The sequence below is a fragment of the Semicossyphus pulcher genome, unplaced genomic scaffold (assembly GCF_022749685.1).
Source record: "Semicossyphus pulcher isolate SPU_LCO1_2020_fin unplaced genomic scaffold, fSemPul1.0.p SCAF_13, whole genome shotgun sequence".
In the NCBI taxonomy this organism is placed as follows: domain Eukaryota; kingdom Metazoa; phylum Chordata; class Actinopteri; order Labriformes; family Labridae; genus Semicossyphus; species Semicossyphus pulcher.
In genome coordinates, this window is record NW_027211637.1 from 24,047,549 (window position 1) to 24,065,677 (window position 18,129).

At 41.0% G+C, this 18,129-nt stretch overlaps 1 protein-coding gene across 1 annotated transcript in view; it reads left to right on the forward strand.

Moving 5' to 3' along the window:
- Positions 1–18,129, forward strand: part of LOC138589521 (metabotropic glutamate receptor 4-like) — a 140,935-nt gene that overhangs the window by 54,420 nt on the left and 68,386 nt on the right. The window lies entirely within an intron of this gene.

The following is an 18,129-nucleotide window of genomic DNA, read 5'->3' on the forward strand; positions in this document are numbered from 1 at the left end:
GTTTATTTTTAATTAGTTATCTGATGCTGTAAAAAGGATGATTGACAGCTCTGTCGACAAATACGGCTCCTGCAGCCGATCTGTTCTGGATCAGCAGAGTAGAGGAGGAAACGTAACTAAAACAATCACTACAGTCATTGAAGTTGTTGAACAGTGAACAGTGAACGTCTGCTTCAGACCTACAGCCGAAGGGGCGGGACATCCTTACCACGGCGCCACCCGCCGCTCTACTGCGCAGTCTCCGCCTCCAAAAGATGACACCAGCCCAAGATGGCAGCCACCCCCTCGGGGATATTTTGGCTTCAAATAAGTACATTGAAAGTAGATGGCATTTTGTCCATCTTTATATACAGTCATTGGTCAGGACTCTATAAAGGGCTAACTATTGTTTTGCACCAGTACCGACAGATTTTGGTTGATTTTGCCTTTTAATAAACGTTGCTGTAACCAGGCTTCAGTGCATAATTAGATTAGCTTATGTGTCAACACTATCCTCCAATCTTTCTGTATATCACAGAGGGAGTTGCTGCAAGCCCTAACAAACAGAACAGAACATACTGTATATACCTGCTTCAGCCAAACAACAGTTGTTCTCCCTGTCTTACTGGGTCGTCTGGAATCAGTGGGAGTCACACACACATATCACAGACTTTCCATCATACCAGTGCTCTATTTATAAGCCTCCCCGTACACCAGTTCTTCTCTCCAGGGAGGTCATTAATTTGCCTCTCTGTCAGTGGTGTGCCCCACAAAAAGTCCATCAAAACTCACAGACTGCTTATCTATACGGCTGCATTTGCTACACTAGAAATTACAGCCGTGTGAATCCTCATTAAGAAGAAGTCGTTTAATTACCGTGTCATGACAAGAGGCCCTGAAGAAGCCCGGAGGAAGACAGATGACCCTCTTATTTTTGTTTCTTGTTTAATTTCAGACAATATTAAACGATCCCACAAGAGTATTCACAGTGGCATAACATATTTGAGATGTAAATGCTTTAAAAAATAGGACAAAATCTGCTTATGTGGTGCTATGTATTAGCTATTGGTGCCCAAACACTCTGCAGGGCTGAAACTACTTTAGCATTCTTCATTATTTTCCTTCAGTTCAAGTAGTTATTGATAAAATATGAGCGGCAGAAGGAGGTGGAGGACCAGCTGTTGTTCTCCACTGAAGATAAAGTGCTCTCTGGATAAATGTAATACAGCTTGTGACACTGATAACCCTGTTTGCTGCTCGTGTGGCTGTTCAATCCCTGCTCCTGCCTCAGCATTTATCAGTGGACTTCAATAGTGGGTTGACCTCTTGACCCGCGTGAGCTTATAACGTGCTTTTCATTCCAGGCGTAGTGCCACGGAGGGCTGTGAAAGGTGTTTAATGAACTGTCTTGCAAAGAGAAGGTTGTGCTCGCCTATCAGCCCTCATCCCTCCTCCCTGTTTCTGCATCACTTTCTTATTTACAGCCATATCTCGGCTGCTTTTTTGCTGAGCTAGGGAGTACTCCCCGAATTGGAAAGCCCGGGAGGTGTGAATAGTTCATCTGTGGAAAGATGCATCGTTTGTCTGGATTTGCATGTTGCAGAGGAGAGTGTGAAGATCATAAAAAGTCAGTAAGAAGACAGAAGTGAGCTTGTTCTTGCATTGAATTTGTCTGATTTCATACACCGGATTTGTCAGCGCAGATGAATCACATCCGAGGTAAAGGAAAGGCTTTGTTGATGTTGAAAGCTCTGTTGAATAGATATGACATAATACCCTAAAAATATTTTGGCTGAGGTTGTAGTTGCATCTATTGGTCAGTAACACAGAGTCTCTGGTCAATGGCGCTTTGTTGGATGCTGCTGGGAGTGTGTCAGATCCATTCATTGTTGATTTGTTCAATATTGATCAGTCTGCACATGAATGGGAGCCTGTGGAAGTTTTCAGATCTACATTGTTTTTTGTTCCTTAAAACTCCTTCTCACACGTAATGCTGCTATACTGTAGTTCCCCACAGAGACTCTTTTTTTGCAGTCGGATGTCTGGATTTTAGCAGCACAATGATCAGATTTCTGTGAGTTTACTTTACACAGAGCACCACTCTTCTACAAAGGAACTAATGCGCCCTCTTCTTTGCATTGAAGCACCACTTCTCTTTGACTTGAGCTCCAGCAGAGCAATTTCACTGCAATTTCCTGCGACGCAATTTTTCAGTAACCATGTTTGCACGCATGGAAGTTAAAGTAATTTACATGTGTGATGAAAGTAAAGTCAATACTCCACTTGATAAAACTGACATGTGGATGCTTTTATTTGCTATTCAATTTGAAAACTCTGTCTCTCATTAATAATGGAGGCTGCAGTCCAATTTGTGCCGCTGCAGTTTCATAATAAGCCGGAAATATTTTTATAGTTCTCAAGTGGGCATGTGCAACAGCGCCATCGCAGGACGTGTGACTATAAGGCAAATCATCTGGAACAAGTAGAGCTGCTACTTTACTGTTGCTTGGTGCACAAGGAGGACTCGCCATTTTCTCGTTTTCCATCACTAACCTACAACAAAGTCTGGGGGATGGGGGGTGTTTTTTTGTTGGAGGAATAATAAAAAGTATGATTGTTAATTGTATGGAGATTAAAACACATTTATCGGCTATAATTTCCCGTATTTTTTTCAAATCACTATAAATATCGCTGAACAAAAAGTTATCGCAATGTCACGTTTTTCCAACACAATTGAACAGATAACTTCACTGCAAGTTATCATTGGTAATTATTATTATAATTAGTTGATTAGTTGACCATTTGTGAACTGTGTCAAAGTCGAGGTGAAATGAAAAATGTCATTTTAATCCTTTTATATCACATCCCCGGTAATATAAAAAAAAATACAGAAAATCAATTTCTTTATATTCTTATATCAAAATCCGATCATTTTTTCTTAAAACTAAAAACTAAAACTTTCCGGTAAAACTAAATTTCACGCGTGCTTACGTAAGTTAGCACCAAACAATTTCAACCAATCAATCTGCAACATCAGTCTGTCAACGCCCACTTCTCAACGATCAAATCAAATCCCTCTAATGATATGTCCCGCCTGCACGTCCTGTTTCACTCGGAAATACGTCACGATACGGAAGCTAGATACTCTCGATATGCTGTTTCAGCTCGACTTTAAACTCTCTCTTGTTTGCTATGTCATCACCATTTATATCTATGCGACCAAAGAGCACACATTTCTAGCCTCTTAATTTTGGTATCAAAGTGCACCAGATTGTTCCACTGAGCCTTAAAATCTACTAAATTTCCTGCCGCCTAGAGGGCTCGGAGTCCACCCACAACAGTCCCACAAAATCCTACGCTAAACACTGGAATATCATGTTTCTCTTTTGCTTTAAGAGACTTTGATTGGATCACACAATTGTCTGTTAATTGAAATTTGACTGAACATCTGATTGCTTCGGGACATATTTTAAAAGGCTTAAAAACTTATATCTTTGATTTCTTTCCTTAACCCAAACCTTACCTCTGTCTTAGACTTAACACATAGATCCCATTAGGATGCTGTATTTATGAGCCTGCTTAGCTTTGACTATAATAGGCTTAAGGGTTAAAATAATAACATATCAGATCATAGTAATGGTTTGTATAATGACTGTGATACTAAAAAAAGCAAGTCATCTAAAGCAATCCTCATTCTTGACTCTGTTTTCATTTCAATGGAGGATCAAAAGTAGAGCGTGTTGTATAATGTTCAGATCACTGATGAATTACTCATTGAAATGTTGCAGCTAATATCCTGCCATAACATCCAGATTTAAAGACTGAAATGTTTCAGTCGCTGCCAGAGAGGAGGGTCTGGGGTGTTCTCTGCATCAAAGGAGGGAAAGCGATCATGTTTACAAAGAGGTTTCTGTCAGGCCAGTGATGTTGGGTAACCGTACTGTAACTGAAAACAGTGCTTCTGTTCAAAAGAGAACCACAAAGAGCTTAATATAATTAAGATAGTAGGAAAAGCACAGATCTCCATGGGCTATTAAACCAGGGTTGGGGGTGTCACAGTACATAAGAGCAATTATTATTATGACCCTTAAAGAAAGAAAACAGTAGGGATGTCTGTGTGAACCAACAAATTATTAGAAGTTCACAAATATCATCAATATATCAATGGAATTATTTTTTCTTACATAGAACTTAAATGGCTTATGAGTCAAGGTATCCTGTCAATCTTCATACCATGTATGCCATAAGACAGTACAGTGCTGCAACCCTATTATTAACTTGAAAGGTGGGTTATTATGCTAATTTCAAGCTTCATATTTCACTCTGTGATACCTGTGGAGTAGCTTAGCATAATTTACAGTAAAAAAAAAGTAATTTTTCTCACACTGGTGCTGGCCCTCATACAGCCTCTGCCTGAAATGACTCAGTCAGCTCTGTCCCTTTAAGAAACCTTGCCCTTACAAGCCCAAACTTTCTTCTGATTGGTCAGTTCTCCAAAGCCTTCTGAGGCTGCACTTTGTGACGTCACAACAGTGTGAAACCCGGCGTTCACAGCAGCCTGCAGACTGAACTGAGACGCCTGGGGATTACTCCAACATACTCTTACCTACAGATCTGAAACTTCACCCACGTTTAGTCAGGACATCCAACATTGTAACATTATATCTGTATAGGAAATCTGTTTATAGCACCATATACAGTATATGTAAATTAAAACATCGATATTTGGCTGCAGCCTATCAATAATTGCATTGCACGAGTCAGGACACCGATATATGTTGCCGTATCGATATTTAGTCCCACCCCTACCAAACATAATAGGGTTGCGGCGCTTGTTTGTTCTGTAATGGATCTGCAGAGGGGCTGTGGTTGAACTAGGAAGTTAAAGTGGGAAAGACCATATATGGCTAATGGTTAAATAGTAAGATATGGCTGCTTTTTGAGGGATCCCTAAAAGACTCTGAGCAGCCATGTTGGCCCTGCTGGGAGGGCTAACCCACCTCTCGATGAAAACGTACATGGACCCACCCCAAATGAACAACTCTGCATCTCACGGTTGACTTCCAATGAAATTATTCAGTACTAATGGAGGAACTAGTGCGCCCTGTAAGTTGAGAGGTGATGGTTGGGTCGTAAGAGGCCTGTGCAATTTCTCTGTCACGCAGCAGAGCAGAGTTCATGTCCTGCAAACAACACTCACATCACTGCAATCTTTTCCGAACCTTAACCATGTTATTTATTCATGAGTCCTTCCATAACCTCAAACATACTCGTGGCCATGTGCAGATATTCAGAAAAAGTGGCTACAAAAAATAAAACAACTAATGCTGTCAACATTATTGTTTGGTGGTAGGGTTCCAGGTTATAATGCCAATGCAGCATTTTAGAGGAAAAGAAATGGATTATGATGAATAGTTTATATTTTTTCAACATGTATTTGAGATATACCAAGAGATAAAGGATTGTACTTTTTATTTCATGATGTCTTTGAACTCTACTTTGTTAAAGTAATAATCTCTAAGATTTTCAGTTACGTCACTATCTGTCGCCAAATGAGGTACCACAATGGTGATTGAGCCTACGGCCCACTGATGAAAGCCTTTGCATTAACAGTATTACAGACTGGGTGTCTGTGGCGACATTCACGGAAAAATTCACAAGTGGCGCCCAATTAGTGACGCGTTTTCCATCACCCAGCAGTGGTTGGTCTGCCAGAGAGGGTAGGCGGAGCTAAGCGGCTGCTTTTCTGGCCTCTGCAAGTGTTGCGAGTAAACAGTAATCTACTATGGCTGAACAAACAAAGAAAAGATCGATGACGACGGATACAACTTCAACAATAAGTGAAAATCCAAAGAAAAAGAAACAAATTTGACGCTCAGATGAAGGCAAACAGTCTAACAAGGAAAGCGACCGTCAGCGAGGAAAATCAAGAGCGACAACCGGAGCCAACTGTGGACGCCACACATGCAACACTGTGCTCCCGCCATTACTATTTTTTGCCATAGGTGCCGCCAAGGAGAACGAAACTGAGATCTTTGAGACAGCTTTAAGATCAAAATGTATTTGGGTGCTGGTTGAGCTCAGTGGGTAGAGGAGGCGCCCCATATACAGAGGCCACAGTCCTCGCTGCAGCAGCCCTTGGCTGCTTGTCAGTCCTCACTCTCTTCTCCTAATATTCCCCGTCCCTCTTCAGCTGTCCTCTCTAATGGTGAAATAAATAATCTTAAATTTTTTTTAGATATCACAGCCAAATACTCCAACCACTCCAGGGCTGCACTGCTGAAGCCTTTTCCTCAACAGACCTCAGAGTGTGTTGGTTCCAACTGTATTCATCTGTTTAGAGTCTCTGAAGGAATTCTAATACATTGCTGCAAATGGGAGCTGTTTTGTAAGTAGACAAGGGAAGGGAGAAAAGTGGAATAACTTCATAAATATATAATAGCCACTCTGTTGTTTAGTAGCTTTGCTCCTGTTAGTCTGCGTTCCTTCCTGGATATTTAGCGAAGGATTATGACAAAGATGGACGGTGAATACAACTACTCATGTTTTAAGAAAGATTTACAGGGACCATTGTGTTCGTATATACTCCCTTAATCTTTTAGCACACTGGAGCAGGTCATTTATCCTATGAGGATATATTAAAATAATAATAAAGTGACCCATATTGTCTTGAATAATGCACACTTAACCGATGCACCTAGCCGAGAAACAGCCGCTCTCTTACACAAACTCTCAAATGGCAAAGGCTTTAAGGTTACTGCACTGCAAAACAAACACAATTAATGTAAAGATTAAAGGAGCAGGAAGTCAGTCGCCTGGAGTAAGTGTTCCCACATTCACTGAACTAAATTAGATCAAACTATGCTGCTTCTTCCCATACTGATTTAAAAGTTGCAGCATCAGGCATAAAGTCGACATAAATCTTTGACGAGAACAACACAGGAAATGTGGTTCGCTGCCTCACCTCATCTGTGTCTGACCTCAGTGCGCAGCCTGATCCTGCAGGTAATGTGACATAGGGTAGGGGTTTCTTTAAATTCAGGTCCTCCACTGATAGGAATAATTAAGTGAAAGCTGTGTCCTGTTTTTTTTTTTTTAAAGGTTTCCTGTTGGGGTTTAAATTTCCCTGCTGACACACTTTTATTAAGAAGTGCTTGAGCCTGGCTTCCTGGTTTCTAGAGGGTCCAATTTCTGCTCTCCTCCTTGACACACTTGTTTACCTTGTTTACTTTAGACAAATATTCACAGTACAACCTGGATTCAATGTTGCTCGGCTATTATTTTGTCTAGGGCACCGGTGGTCTCTCTGACCTCCATTTGTCTTTGGTCTTCCCCCCGAAATAAGCTTTTCAATCCCCCCTAGACTCCTCCTTCCTCTCTGGAGGAGGCTCACTGACACATCTTACGTGTTTACCCAGTTATGAAGGTGAAAGAATTGACAGATCAAAGCTGGCTGTGAAGCCTAATGAGTAAAAAATGCTGGTTAGAAAAACACTAATATTTGAACTGATATACTGCACGATCATTAGAGCGGTATGAAAGACCCAGGAGTTTAGTGTTCACATATTTTGAGGATACAGGGCTCAGTGGGAACAGGTAAATGTACACATGTCTGAACGTGAATGCAAACCTACTGTATGTGTACTGTACTGAAGAGATGCTTCTGCATATAAATGGACTGAAAGAAAGTTTATTTGAGGTTCTACGTCTACGTTAAAAAATTCATAGATGTTACAGCACTCGACTCATGGACAAATGGATGCATGCACAAATGGACTTCATGGGCATCCTCCAGAGGGTGTGTCTGCTCTGTCTATCCCCACATAGCCTGGCCTGGCCCAGTTTCCCACAGTGTGCATGAAAAATGAAGACAGACATACAACAAGATTGTTTGCTCACACATGTGCACTACCACTAGGGCTGTGATGGTAGTGAGTTTTTCTAACGCCCTCTTAGGTCAACCGCCGCCCCAGCCCTCCGCCTTCTTCGACAGAAGAGATGGGTAAACTATAATAATGTTGATTAAAACCAGTAAGACTGTTTACCTGTATACAAAATTAGGCTTACATATCAATAGCAAATCTCTAATTTGATCTTGCTCTGCGCATCTAACCCTACCTGCTGCACTGAGAGACAGATAGAGAGGGAGAGACCCCTGTTGAAATAATGACATAGTGACATAGATAACAGGTGCTACGCAGACGTGTTGATCTGTGAAGCTGCATATCAGTATATGCTGTGTTTGTTGTTTGGGGGAGGGTATTATGCTGATTTGGAGGTTTGTATTTCACTCTGTGATACCTGTGGAGTAGTTTAGCATAATTTACTGTTAGAAAAACTCACTCATCATTTTTCTCACACTGGTGCTCTGTGCAGGCCGTCATACAGCCTCTGCCTGAAATGACTCGGGCAGCTCAGTCCCTTTAAGAAACCCCGCCCCTACAGGCCCACGTGCAGCGTGCAGAAAATACTGTGTGAAACCCAGCGTCTTAAAATGTGGAATAGCATAATACCCCCTTTTTAATGCATACAGTACACTGTAAAAATGTTGCTTGACAGACAGTGAAAACACGTTGGTTATCATCGTTATTTCAGCCTTTATTTCTGACTATAAAGCAGCACAAGCAGCAAAGTCCTTCCCGACCCTCTTGACACTCACTGTGGGATAAAGTTCTTCATGCTTCATCCTGATAATCTGACAGAGACTCTGAGCTGCCGTTCTTTCGTGCTGTGGTCCCACGCGCATTCATTAGCCGCTGATCGTTAACCTTCATCCTCCCGCCACTACACATACCGGCTTTTTTACCGTCTTTCTCGGACATAGGTAACCTACAGCTTTACTTTTCCTCTCACTCTCTTGGGATCAATGGAGAAGTGTCTCACTGCTGCTTCTCTCGCTTTGTGTTCTGCAAACTTAACACCTGATGGCATTCAGGTCTGTTTTACTCCAAGACTGCCATAGCGACCACTAAATGTGACGTGTGGCGCAAGTGTACACATGTACGTAGCTTGTAGATATATTGGGTGTAGTAGCTACAGAGTGTTATTTCTGTTTAACACACACTAACCTATGGCTGAATATACCTCTGAAGAGTTTCCACATAAACTTTCAAGGTTGAGTTGCCTTAAAGTTGATGGAAACCTACCTTAATATATACTGAGTCAAACGTTTCTTTTAGAGGCTCCTTAGAAGCGCAGTCATTACTAATTGACATCTCATCCTTCTTGTTAAGGCGGGTAAGTTAACACAGCCTCTCTATCTCTCTCCCATCTGGCGTCGCTTCGTCTCGCCCGACTTGGTTCCTGAAGCAGAGTAAGTGAGAAAAAGGAGGAGGGAGCAATAGAGAAAGGATTTGGGACATACCCTCTGTAAATGGAGCGGATGATATAAAATTTAGCAAGTGGCTCCCTGTGGTCCACCTTCAGGGAAGTTTCTATCCGAATCCACACTTCGGATTTTGGTGTCAGTATTTATTCTAGATAACATTACTGGGGTCATTTTTTTACATACTGAACAAAGTGGAATCGCACATTATTCATGGAGTCCATCTTTTTAAATTAACACGTTACTAGTGGGGAAAAAACGTCACGTATGTTTACTACAGTGTGTTTTTACACTACCACTAGAGGGCACCTGAGTCAGAAAACTAAACTCATGTTGTGCCTAAATTTAACAGATAAAAAACCCCCCGGAAAGTTGGTTTTCTTTTGTTGTAACAGTATGTCTGTATGACTGTGTTGGTACTCACAAAGAGGTTAGGTTATGTGACATATGAGTCAAACATAAAGTGATATTCAGAGTCTCACATTAGCTTCTTTGAGCTAAATGCTAATGTAGGCTTGCTAACATGCTTGTAATGACAATGCTTATGTGGGTATACGATTTACCATGTTAGCTATCTTAGTTCAGTATTTAATCATGCTAACATTTGCCGATTAGCATGAAATGCAAAGTACATCTGAAGCTGCAGTGAATGAATCAAAGTACCCTACAAGATACACTGTTGACCCAATGATGGTGCTACATTTAATATCATCACGAAAAGTTATTACAATGTATCCTGAGGGGACCATGCGTGCTTGTACCAAATTCCATGCCAATTCATCCAGTAGTTGTTCAGATGTGTCACTCAAAACCACAAACTTGAACATCACGGTGTCACTGGAGTGAACTGGAGTGAGATTCGTCTTCTGGGAACAAGGAAGGTCAACACCAAATTTTGTGCTACTTAATCTTGTAGATTAAAACAAAATAAGATAATCCTTTATTTGTCCCACAATGGGGAAATTTACAGTGTTACAGCAGCAAAGTGGATAGTGCAAGATTACAATAAAGGGCATATAAAAATAAGTAAGTAAACAGATGTATTCTAAAAAATATGTACAGACTAATAAGATAAGTAAAGAGTGTGTACAGACTAATAAGATAAGTAAAGAGTGTGTACAGACTAATAAGAGTGTGTACAGACTAATAAGATAAGTAAAGAGTGTGTACAGACTCAGACTAATAAGATAAGTAAAGAGTGTGTACAGACTAATAAGATAAGTAAGTAAAGAGTATGTACAGACTAATAAGATAAGTAAAGATTATGTACAGACTAATAAGATAAGTAAAGAGTAAAGAGAAAATGCTTGTCTTTGAGCAGGAGCTACCGCAACAGGCTGCCACTCGAGCGACGCCTATCCAGGGTTGAAGTAGGAAACTTAAAATGAATATTCCAGGGGTCTTTCTTTTGTATCGACTGAAGTAACTGCACTGATGATCAGTGATTATAGCTTTAGGTTTTTCCAGTCAGTATGTATCTAACTGAATCCTGAGGAGCTTTGAAACACATTACTTGTTATTCGCTACCAGCATGATGGTTGCCTCTTACCCACCCACCCCAAAACTAATTCAACAACAGAAACCTTTTTCGTTACTAAATGAATCCACATATTGGAAAGGAGGCTTTTAGGTCTAAGGGTAACTGAAATACTATTTTTCATGCAGTCTCGCTGTAATGCAAAACATATCTCCTGCTACAGAAATATAATCATCTAGAATACATTTCATGCTTATTATGCAGCAGGAAATAGAACTGGTTAAATCAGCTACATTTTGAATAAAATACTATAAATGAGACCATTCCAACGTGTGTGTGATATGGCTCTGTATTTTTAACATATTTCCCATCAGGTTAGGGATGTGTGGTCAGGAAATGTGACGCTGTGAACTCATTATTTTTAATTAGCTCCGTCCTCTCAGTCTGTTATCACCAGTTTTAGCGATAACACGGCTGTCTGTCAACGAGTGTTTGTGCCCGCTGATGATATTTATGGCTACCGCCAACAGAATGAAGGCCCAAATACAAAAGCTTTAATGAACTGGCCTGGGCTTTTAGGTCATAAATCAGTGATACAGAAGAATGAATCAGGCGTATAATTACACAAAGAAGTTGTGATCTGGCCTAGAGGGGAAATAAATAGTCGCTGCTGCGGAGGCTTTGGTTCAAGTCCTGGTGGCTTCTGATGTGGCCCCATCAAACAAAACTTGTTTTTGGTTGGAAGCATTGGAATAAGTTTAATGCAAAATATTTCAAGAGTTTACAGTTAGTATGCAAGAATAACAGGAATGCTGCTAAAGACGGCTTGTGGATCACCTACGTCACAACGTGCAAGACACTCTTAAGATTGTCCCGGATAGATGAATAAAGTATGAATCCGACATTGCGTGCAAGACTTGTTCTGAGTCATCCCCAGAAATATTAAATCCATTCATATCCTAAGGTGCTGCTGAGAGTTTCTCTTTTCCCTTCATTGATGTCTTTTTAACCAGAGCAGTAGAAAATGTCTGTTGCCTGGGGAGAGGAGACAGAGGAGGGCACCAGTTCAGGGAGGCTGAATACAAAAGAGATATCTATTGTGTTAACTGCAAATACATCCAGACATTTCATTACATTTCACATTTTTTAATCATCTCCTGTTAATCTCCCTGAGCTCTCGACGAGAGTCGGGCTTTTTATATCTTAGTGATACTTGAGGAAACTTGAGACACATTTTTTATGTCCTCAAGTTTCAAAGGTATTTTGATGACACGTGTCTCCTTTGTGTGTCTTTTAATGATGATCAATGCAAAAAGAGGGAGGATCAGTCAGACCTGAGCTTTAATTACACTTTCTACCACTTCCTTTCAAACCTTGTGGTAAACAAGCGCATTATGCTTTATGCAGGGATTCATTAATCACATATGTCATTTAGTTCAAATCTCACAACATTCTCAACCTTTAGTCGAGATCATTTGCATTTTTAACGCAAGTGATAATTCAATTTCTAATGAGATAATTAATCACAGTTGCTACAGCCCAAATTAGTGATTGCCAAAGCCTAACAAATAGAATAACAGCCTTATAGGAGCAGCGCGGAGCCGCTCTCTGTATAGGGAAAAAACAATAAGTGCCGGGGTCTATCAAATATTTAATTCAGCTGTAACATTTTTTTTTTTTGTATTGTTTTGTTTTTGCTGAGGCAAAGTATGAAAAATGAGACACCTATTTGTAACAAAAGGCTGCAAATGAAATGGAACAGCCCACCCCTGCAAGAAGAGGAAATAAATTCTTATCTAGTATTGCCTGTCTGTTCTCTTTTTCCAGAGATACAGAGATTTATGCAAACTGTAACAATGCTGAAATGGCTGCTGGCTACTGTTTTTGCACTGTGTGTGTGTGTGTGTTTGCGTGTGTGTGTGTGTACAGCTGAATAAACGAACAATGACAAAAACAGTTGTGTAGACTGGTTCGTATATCGTAACGCATTCGGGGCTTTCATAACTGCGAAACTGGTGAATCAGGTCTTGGAACAGTGAAGAGGAAGAGACCGGGGGGATGTTTGGTGCCAGAATGCAATCAGTAAAACTGCTGTCATGTACGGGTGGAAACGGAAGTGGCGTTTGCACAACATTGCCCAATTAATCAATTCAGTTCCAGCCTTCGAACATGTAGAAGTTTTGCTCAACAATGGAAAAAATGGAGGCACAGCCAGGGCCAAATTATTTCACTTGGTCTGCTAAAAGGAAGTCCTCGTTCAGATCCATTTCTCTGTGAACAGAATCACTTCATCTTGAAATTTCTTGCAGCCCAGTGTTGTTAAAGATGGTCTTTAAGTGCACGTGTCGCAGCTAAATTAACTTCTGCTAATTTGCTGCAACTCATAAATCTGCAGGGACAACAGTGCCACGATCATGTAGAACATGAATAACAATACCAAACCAATGACTGTACACAAAGATACATCATGTCATTGGACTAAAATGAACATATCCCTTGAGCGTTTGGAGTCTGCGCAGTAGTGGTCAGCCCGCCCTTTCCGCTACCCAAAACACACATTTAACACACAGCGTCAAAGATCCCTCATGTTAAACTAAACTTCTCTCACAACAGTCTCAGACGCCATAGGCTATAGTCTGACAACGATACAGCCTCTGGGGACGACTGTGATCATGTCGACATGTCCGGTTTAGCCAGCATTTAGCGATAAGGACTTCCGGCCAACACTTCCTTTTCCGTGCACTACAACGTTTACAGTCCGAGTAGCAACTTGAGGAGCGACCGTGCGTTCAGATCAGAAGTGAAGTAAGTTCAAGGGAGGCGGGAAATCGAAACGTTGAACGGCAATCGTGACACAGTGTCAAGGGAATTTGTCTCAAGTTGAATTTTTGATGTAGAACGGATTGGTAGCTGAACACACATGCAGATGTCTGTTTACAAAGATTAATAAGAGATTCTTTGTATGTGGGCCTAGATCAGTCATCCCGCCGTCGTCTGCAGTCAGTGCAAAATGCAGCCGCTCGTCTTTTAACTGGAAAAAGAAAGCGTGATCACATAACACCAGTGCTGGCCTCCCTCCATTGGCTTCCTGATTATCAGATTTTATTGCTTGTTTTTAATGTTTTAAATGGGCTGGTGCCACCTTAACTAGCAGAAACTCCCGCATCTGCATACTGCACTTAGAGCACTAAGGTCGACAAATCAGATGCTCCTGGAGTGTTCGCAGATCTAGACAGAAAAACTGTGGCGACCGAGCATTTGCGATGGCTGCCCCTAATCTCTGGAACAGCTTACCTCATGTAAAAACTGCTCAGACCCTAGAAACCTTTAAGTCACTGCTGAAGACACACCTCCTCTCGTTGGCGTTCGACTCGAGTTGAGTCTGACACCTTGACTTTATCGTTTTTTTTGTTTGCACTTTGTATTCTTTTAACCTGTTTGTATTCTTCCGGAATGTCATGACGGCGGATTACTTTCCGCCTGCTTTTGCTCCCCACACGGACTATTTTTTTCCGCATACGCCGCAGCCTGCTGATACGTGATTGGTCAATACTACTCAGATTACAAGCGTATCACAAACAGAAACCAGAACACTGCCAGCACTTAAATCCAGCCACGTGCAAATTCTACATTTTTATGTAGAATCTGTAAATAGAGATTACACCCCTACCAAACAGTAACACTCACTCAAACTCAACATTCATCAGATTATAAATAAAAGATCCATGCTCTTTTTCATACCGAGGCTCATGCTCAGGAGGATATGAGCCGCTGCTTCACTTTTGTTCTTAAAAGTTAATCTGTGAACTGAATATTTTTGGCAGCCATTAACTGATGCCTCCAAATGAATCACAGCGATCGCTTCCTTTGTACTCCCGTCTAATGTGAAATAAAGCTTTAACTTAGAGCCAAAATCATTAGGTAGTGCGCCTACTTTACACAACTGTGAAGACAAGGAAAAAGTGTAGTCGTAGCTCATGCTGGGATAAAAGAGATAAACGCAATCTACATTAATATTAATAAGCAGAAAGGGAATAGCAAAAAAAAAAAAATACAAATGAGGAATTTTCCACTCTAACTTTAAGTCTGTCTCTAACACGTCTCCACTGAATCCCACAGATTTCACTTTGACATTCGATTCATCAAAGTCTTGATGATTAAGACCTTTATTTAGCGTACAGCATGTAGGAACATCTGCCATTACCGGTACCCTGCAAACAAACTGTCACACTTATGGATCTAAACAGCGCGAGTGCCAATGGCAGCACGAGGGGAGGGAAGCAGGGAGACACTGACATGTTGTCTCTCTTTGATTAATGAAATAAATAATAATAAATCTGACACATGGCTTGTTGGATTGACTGCTTTTTTTTCAGGGCTTGTTTGGACTTGCTGAGCTGCTGTATGGAGAGGAAATATGGTTTGAACAGAGACATGTTCAAACTCCAGAGACTTCAATGCATCACAGACATCAAACTGTCAGTTTAATGCAACATATTTAAGTAAGAAGCATGCTCAGGGATGGCTTTTACAGGGGACTACAGAAAAATGTTTACGTGCTGCCATATTTAATCAAAGTTTATATTTGCACAAAACATGCTTTAAATGCAGAATGCTCTCAGAGCTGCTTATGCGATGACATTGGAGTGACTGAAACCCCCAATCATGCAGGTCTACAGCAACCTCATGTCCTATTCCTGATGTAGAAGACACTCTATAATTTACTCCTTCGTGAGCAGAGAATTGACTGCATATTTTGCGTTTTGCATGACCTTTAAAGAGGGGGTATTATGCTGTTTCACATTTTAAGACATATATGTAATTTTACAATGTTGGATGTCCAAACTAAACGTGGGTGCAGTTTCAAATCTGTCGGTAAAAGTATGTTGGAGTAATCGCCAGGCTTCTCAGCTCAGTATGAAGGCTGCTGTGAACGCCAGGTTTCACACAGGTTTTTCTACACGCTGCACTTTGTGACGCCTCAGCAGGCTTCAGAGAGCAGGCCAATCAGAAGAAAGTGGGCTTGTAGGGGCGGGGTTTCTTAAAGGGACAGAGCTGACTGAGTCGTTTCAGGCAGAGGCTGTATGAGGGCCTGCACAGAGCACCAGTGTGAGAAAAATTATGCGTTTTTTTAACTGTAAATTATGCTGAGCTACTCCACAGGTATCACACAGTGAAATATGAAGCTTGAAATTAGCATAATACCCCACTTTAAATGTTCGTATCCATCCAATGTGATGCATTGCATTGTGGGATTGGTAGTAAAAAAGAAGCTGCAGACATTTTTTAATTTAAATGAAAGATGACGGTAAATGAGGTGTCCTGTGTAGCGGATAAGGTGTGATTTCTGAAATTATCATACACATTTTTCAATAAGCACATCGCTGTCCAGCTTTGTGAGAGTTTGTCAGTGGACTTCCTCATGAGAACTGAAGCCTGGAGCAGAGCCATGGTGTTTTAACACAGCTCCTAATGTCTCTGTTTTTCTTCCATCCATTGAGAACAATCAATGCAACTGTTGACAGTAAAGTCTGATGCTTTCTGTCTGTCTGGGGCTTTAGAGTCTACTTACTGAATCTGTTAACAATTGAATTTTATAAAGAACACAAAAGTCTGAAAATGCCTGTGAAAAGTGTGGTTCCTGCTGTTGTGTGATGGCGGCAGGTATTCTGACTGATTACCCAGTGACGTGAGAATAACTCACTGTAAGAAGCGACATTTTACATATAAGAAAGACGTAATGACTTTGGAAAGGTCTGTGTGTTACTTTCTGTTGATTGGGCTATTTTTAGTTTGGCACACTGGCTGCTGTGAATCCAATTAAATTGTGCTTTAAGCAGGAAGTGCAAAGAGCAACGCAGAATGCATGAAGAAAGAGGGTAAACACATCAGTAAATAGAGAGTTATTTTACACATTTCTGTCCCAAGCATGAGATGTGTGCTTTTTATGCGCATGAAAGAAGCAATGAGACAACCGTCACTGTCGCTGATAGATGTAAAACCTGATGCTCTGCCTAGAAGAAGGACGTGCGGCAGGTAAAAGTGTCTCATTATCTATCTCAGAGGAAGTATAAGAGACTACAAAGAGTTGTGAACAGGGAAAGTTGAAAGACATAATTTAGGTCTTGGTGTTTCCTTGCAAACGGACGAGTCAGACTTTGATCGTAGGCCCAGGCATCTGTGTGGAGCGTGCTTTGTTAACTTTAGTCCCACCATATTGATCTCAGTAACAATGGCTTGAAAGATCTCAATGCATTTTATGACTCAGCAGATTGGATCTGCAGTTAGTCACAGTGTCAGGCCAAGCTGCAGAGAAAACAAACCTCCTTTACTTGGCAGAGGTGAGGAGCCCTAATGACAAGAACACAGAAACTGTTGAGTAGCTGAAAGTAGGAAAGCGCATAAAAATTCTCTACAACACAATAGTTTGATCAATTATGATGCCAGGAGGAGCATTGTTTAAGTAAATCTACACTGTGGGGATACACCGGCTGGGAGCTTCACCTTGGAAAGCATCCAGTGTTTTATTCAGCTGTTTCATAAGTCAGTGGTGAGGACTACACTGTGTTCCTGAAGGTGCTCACGAGGATCAGACATGTGGTCCTCTGGGGCTCCTGTATGAGACGACACACTCACTTTATTTGTATCTAAATGAGTGTAAAAAACAGATTTTTACGATTAGAAGCTATCGCACCATTTCTGCGGTTACATGCAGAGTTACCCTCAGGCATCCTGACAGGTGAAGGGGTTGGGCAGAAATAACACTTTGCAAAGCTCCTCCCATTTTAGTGACCGCTGTTCGCAATTAAAGCACTGGCACAGTCTTTCTTTAGACAATTGGTCTTTAATTAAACACAAACATAAACAAAAATGGCTTCTCTTTGTAGCCAATGATTTCATTAGCTGAATGGAGGCAGTTATTAGAATTTATCAGCTGTAGCTAACAAGCTAATAAACACTCTCTCTGTGAGTCCCCAGCTCACTTTGTTAATGTTTCCATGTAACTAGTTTGAAACTTAAAAGGTGTGTTATTTGTATTTGACGGCTACAAACAGTGTACGTAACACAGTAATGCAACAAAACTGTAAAGCTACATGTAAGCTATTTCAGCTGTCCTACAAATAAAGGCAAAAATGGCCGCAAAAATCTTTAAGAAAAAAACGCCAGGGCCTAAAAAGTTTTGAGATAACAAGTCTCGTTGTTACTGCAGCCACATGAATGCTGCTTAGAAATCCAAAGCTTAAAGGGATAGTTCAGATTTTTTGAAGTGGGGTCGGCTGGATCATTCGGCGTTGGTTTTGCATAATCGTCTTCAGAAAAATGATCGGTACAGGCGTGGAGTGTGGGT